The sequence below is a fragment of the Chelonia mydas genome, chromosome 2, assembly GCF_015237465.2.
Source record: "Chelonia mydas isolate rCheMyd1 chromosome 2, rCheMyd1.pri.v2, whole genome shotgun sequence".
NCBI lineage: Eukaryota > Metazoa > Chordata > Testudines > Cheloniidae > Chelonia > Chelonia mydas.
This window is the reverse complement of record NC_057850.1, coordinates 34,511,419-34,517,345: the sequence shown is the minus strand read 5'-3', so window position 1 is coordinate 34,517,345 and position 5,927 is coordinate 34,511,419. Positions and strand designations below refer to the sequence as shown.

The window sequence follows — 5,927 nt, the reverse complement described above, 5'->3', positions numbered from 1 at the left end:
CCAGGCCAGTTTGTTTACCTGCTGCGTCCACAGGTTCGGCCGATCGCGGCTCCCAGTGGCCGCGGTTTGCTGCTCCTGGCCAATGGGAGCTGCTGGAAGCGACGTGGGCCGAGGGATGTACTGGCCACCGCTTCCAGCAACTCCCATTGGCCTGGAGCAGCGAACCGTGGCCAGTGGGAGCCATGATCAGCCGAACCTGCGGATGCACCAGGTAAACAAACCAGCCCGGCCCGCCAGTGGCTTTCCCTGCACAAGCGGCGGAACAAGTCTGGGAACCACTCGTGTACAAACATCTTAGTTGTTTCTGGTTGGCGCTGCCCAGATTCCTCACCCAATAGGTTACAGTCATTCTATTAACCAAACTGTTAGCTTCACTGGTATCAGCACTATCTTTCTTTTTAAGGTCCATTCTCCTTTCCATTGCTGTTCCTTTCTCCATTGCTGTATTCTCTCTTTTTTATTTTCTTCCCAGTCGATATTATAATCAGGCATGGAGATTACATGAGCATCTCCCAACCATCTCTCCCAAGTTCCTCATTTAAAGTCCTTTTAATCAGCTGTACTAACCTCCATCCCAGTCTATTTCTCTCCCTACTCAGATGGAGTCCATCCCATGAGAACAGTCCTCTGTCCATGAAGGCCTCCAAGTGGATGAACATCCCAAAGCTCTCCTTATGGCATCGCTGCCTGATCCATCTGTTGATTATCACAGTCTTGTCTTGCCTTCATTCTCCTCCTGTAGGGACAGGTAGAATCCCACTGAAGATCACCTGAGCCTCCATTTCTTTAAGTGTCTTCCCCAGCCTGGCATAGTCTCCCTGGATACATTCCAATGACAATCTAGCTGCATCATTTGTTCCCACGTGAAGGACAATCAGTGGATTCTTTCCTGCTCCCATTAGGATCCTCTTCCGCCTCAGGTCCACATCCCGTATCTTAGCTCCCGGCAGACAGCACACCCTTCTGTTTTCTAGATCAGGTCTGGTGACAGGCCTGTCTGTTTTCCCTGTTTTCAGCTGCCTTCTGTACCACTGCTCCTGTGCTGCCTCCTGACTGCTTGGCTGCCTTTATAAGCACCTAATCAGGGAAGCCCCACTCCCTAATTAATCAGGACTCTGCTTCTCTCATAATACACTTCGCTACGAGTCCCTGGAAACTGAACCAACCCTCCCCCCCACAAAAACACAAAACACACAAAAACTCACTTCCCTTAAGGACCAGGGGCTTGCCTTCTCCCTTCTCATCCAACAGAACTCCCACTCAAACTCACCTGTTTTCAGCTCTGTTTGCTGGTGCCTGTGCTGCTGCTCCTCTTCTACGCTTTGGAGCCATAGAACTAGTTCCAGTTCAGCCTAGGGGAAAGAGGTTCTATTCCAAGTACTTTTGGTTCCCAAAACGAATGGGGGATGGAGACCAATATTAGATCTCAGACATCTAAACAATTACACAAAACAGCAGAAATTCAGAATGGTGACCCTCACGGCTATAATTCCCTCACTAAATTCAGGTGATAGGTTTGTGACTCAACCTTCAGGATGTGTATTTTCATGTCGCGATTCACCCCTCTCACAAGAAGTTTCTTTGTTTCATAGTCAACCATGACCACTTCCAGGACTGTGTGCTCCGTTTTGGCCTCTCTTCTGCTCTAAGGGTATTCTCAAAGTTCATGGCAGTCATAGCCACCCACCTATATCAACTAGGAATAATAATCTTCCCTCAGAGCTCAAGTATGAAACTGCAGAAAAACCTGAGAGTCTCTGGATTAAGTTTAGAAGTGTGAGCAACAAGGGTGATGTCGTGGTGGGAGTCTACTATAGACCACCATACCAGGGGCATGAGGTGGACGAGGCTTTCTTCCGGCAACTCGCAGAAGTTACTAGATCGCAGGCCCTGGTTCTCATGGGAGACTTCAATCACCCTGATATCTGCTGGGAGAGCAATACAGCGATGCACAGGCAATCCAGGAAGTTTTTGGAAAATGTAGGGGACAATTTCCTGGTGCAAGTGCTGGAGGAACCAACTAGGGGCAGAGCTCTTCTTGACCTGCTGCTTACAAACCGGGAAGAATTAGTAGGGGAAGCAAAAGTAGATGGGAACTTGGGAGGCAGTGACCATGAAATGGTCGAGTTCAGGATCCTAACACAAGGAAGAAAGGAGAGCAGCAGAATACAGACCCTGGACTTCAGAAAAGCAGACTTTGACTCCTTCAGGGAACTGAGGGCAAGATCCCCTGGGAGAATAACATGAGGGGGAAAGGAGTCCAGGAGAGCTGGCTGTATTTTAAAGAATCCTTATTGAGGTTACAGGGACAAACCATCCCGATGTGTAGAAAGAATAGTAAATATGGCAGGCGACCAGCTTGGCTTAACAGTGAAATCCTTGCTGCTCTTAAATACAAAAAAGAAGCTTACAAGAAGTGGAAGATTGTTCAAATGACCAGGGTTGAGTATAAAAATATTGCTCGGGCTTGCAGGAGTGAAATCAGGAAGGCCAAATCACACCTGGAGTTGCAGCTAGCAAGAGATGTTAAGAGTAACAAGAAGGGTTTCTTCAGGTATGTTAGCAACAAGAGGAAAGTGAAGGAAAGTGTGGGCCCCTTACTGAATGAGGGAGGCAACCTCGTGACAGAGGGTGTGGAAAAAGCTAATGTACCCAATGCTTTTTTTCCTCTGTCTTCACGAACAAGCTCAGCTCCCAGACTACTGCACTGGGCAGCACAGCATGGGGAGGAGGTGACCAGCCCTCTGTGGAGAAAGAAGTGGTTCGGGACTATTTAGAAAAGCTGGACAAGCACAAGTCCATGGGGCCGGATGCGTTGCATCCAAGAGTGCTAAAGGAGTTGGCGGATGTGATTGCAGAGCCATTGGCCATTAACTTTGAAAATTCATGGCAATTGGGGGAGGTCCCAGATGACTGGAAAAAGGCTAATGTAGTGCCCATCTTTAAAAAAGGGAAGAAGGAGGATCCTGGGAACAACAGGCCAGTCAGCCTCACCTCAATCCCTGGAAAAATCATGGAGCAGGTCCTCAAGGAATCAATTCTGAACCACTTAGAGGAGAGGAAAGTGATCAGGAACAGTCAACATGGATTCACCAAGGGAAAGTCATGCCTGACTAATCTAATTGCCTTCTATGATGAGATAACTGGCTCTGTGGATGAAGGGAAAGCAATGGACGTGTTGTTCCTTGACTTTAGCAAAGCTTTTGGCACGGTCTCCCACAGTATTCTTGCCAGCAAGTTAAAGAAGGATGGGCTAGATGAATGGACTATAAGGTAGATAGAAAGCTGGCTAGATTGTCAGGCTGAACGGGTAGTGATCAATGGCTCCATGTCTAGTTGGCAGCCGGTATCAAGTGGAGTGTCCCGGGGTCGGTCCTGGGGCCAGTTTTGTTCAATATCTTCATAAATGATCTGGAGGATGGTGTGGATTGCACCCTCAGCAAGTTTGCAGATGACACTAAACTGGGAGGAGAGGTAGATATGCTGGAGGGTAGGGATAGGATACAGAGGGACCTAGACAAATTGGAGGATTGGGCCAAAAGAAATCTGATGAGGTTCAACAAGGACAAGTGCAGAGTCCTGCACTAGGACGGAAGAATCCAATGCACCGCTACAGACTAAAGACCGAATGGCTCGGCAGCAGTTCTGCAAGAAAGGACCTAGGGGTTACAGTGGACGAGAAGTTGGATATGAGTCAACAGTGTGCCCTTGTTGCCAAGAAGGCCAATGGCATTTTGGGATGTATAAGTAGGGGCATTGCCAGCAGATCGAGGGATGTGATTGTTCCCCTCTATTCGACATTGGTGAGGCCTCATCTGGAGTACTGTGTCCAGTTTTGGGCCACACACTACAAGAAGGATGTGGAAAAATTGGAAAGAGTCCAGCGGAGGGCAACAAAAATGATTAGGGGACTGGAACACATGACTTATGAGGAGAGGCTGAGGGAACTGGGGATGTTTAGTCTTCAGAAGAGAAGAATGAAGGGGGTTTTGATAGCTGCTTTCAACTACCTGAAAGGGGGTTCCAAAAAGGATGGCTCTAGACTGTTCTCAGTGGTAGCAGATGACCGAACAAGGAGTAATAGTCTCAAGTTGCAGTGGGGGAGATTTAGGCTGGATATTAGGAAAAACTTTTTCACTACGAGGGTGGTGAAACACTGGAATGTGTTACCTAGGGAGGTGGTGGAATCTCCTTCTCTAGAAGTTTTTAAGGTCAGGCTTGACAAAGCCCTGGCTGGGATGATTTAGTCGGGGATCGGTCCTGCTTTGAGCAGGGGATTGGACTAGATGACCTCCTGAGGTCCCTTCCAACCCTGATATTCTATGATTCTATGATTCATCTTGATCTTATGCAGGGGTTGATATTACTAAGAGCTCCTGTTGGCAGTACAAATAATAAGGTCTCTGTTCCACAGGTTAGGCCTCCAACTCAATCTCGAAAAGTGTGCTTTGACACCGGTGTAGTGGATAGATTTCATAGGAGTATCTCTGGATGCACCCAAGGCTTACCTATCTATGGGCAGGTTTGTGACCCTAAAATATCTCTTCTCAAGGATTCAGATAAGTCCCAAACCTTGGCAAGAAATTGTCTCCAACGAATAGGTCATATGGCAGGTTGTGACTTCGTAATCCAACACAACAGGTTACATCTTTGATGTTTCCAGGGATAGCTCAGGAGTGTTTATATACTGGACAAGCACAGTTTGGACTAGCAGGTGTTTATTCTCCATTGGATTCTGGAGTCACTCAAGTGGTGGAAGAACCCTTCCAAGGTCTGTGCGAGAGTCCCTTTTCTCCAAGCTCCTCCTACCATCATTATAACATCAGATGCATTCCATTTGGGAGGGGGGCCCCTCTCGGGTTGCACATAATCCAGGACAAATGGTCATCCCAAGAACATCTTCTTCACATGAACCTTTTAGAATTGGGAGCAGTCAGAAATGCTTGCATTCACTTCCTTTCTCTGATCAGCGCAAAATCTCTCAATATTATGATGGACAGCATTGCCTGCATGTTCCACATCAATCATCAGGGTAGGACACGGTTCCCCTCACTTTGTGATGAAGTAATAGCTCCAGAATTGGTGCATAGCAAACCAGATTGTCATCTCAGCTTCTTACCTTCCAGGTATACAGATCACTACAGCCGACAACCTCAGCAGGCGCTTCTCCCAGAATTACAAATGGCAGCTGGATTCATATTTCTAACCTGGGGGTTGGTTCAAGAAGTGGACATCTTTCCAACTGCCACCAACACAAAGTGCAAGACATTTTGCTTGAGAGGGAAACTTGACCCTCAATCAATAGGGGATGCCTTCTTTATTTCATGGAATCTTTTCACATACCCACCAACACCACTACTTTTCAAGGTACTGAACAACACAAGGCCAAGGACATTATAATTGCAGTGATTTGGCCAAGACAAGTTTGGTAGCCTTACCTCATTCGACTTGCTTCTCGTCTACCACTAAGACTTCCAGTCCTGTGCTGTCTGTTGTCTCTTAATCACAATCAGATTCTTCACCCAAACTTTGAAATTCTGCAACTCTGGACATCTTTCCTGGATGGTTCTCGGGGATAGAGACTTCCTGTCCAAAAGAGGTACAACAAGTATCATTAGATAACGGAAAAACAAGTCTCTCCTGTCCACTCTTCGCTTTCAAGTGTCTTGGACTACCTGTTGGAGTTTAAAAGATCAGGTATCGCTATGAGTTCTGTAAAGGTTCACTTGGTAGCTATAAGAGTCTTAAACTCGTCCGTGGAAGGTTTTGGACTTTTGCTCACCCTACAACATCAAAATTCCTCCGGGGACTAATGAATCTTTTTCCACAGATTAGCGAACTGGACCCACTATGGGACTTGAATTTTGTCCATAACTGTCTCATGAAATGCCCCTTTGAGTCATTAGCTACATGTTTGCTGCTCCATC

General features: G+C 47.0%; 1 long non-coding RNA gene across 1 annotated transcript; it reads right to left on the bottom strand.

The window, feature by feature from the left end:
- Positions 1-443: 443 nt before the first annotated feature.
- Positions 444-5,580, bottom strand: LOC122464410. Its single transcript, XR_006288396.1, has 3 exons — positions 5,439-5,580; positions 1,271-1,434; positions 444-736 (listed from the first exon to the last, which is right to left on the bottom strand). It is a non-coding gene; the product is annotated as an uncharacterized LOC122464410 (long non-coding RNA).
- Between the last annotated feature and the right edge of the window lie 347 nt (positions 5,581-5,927).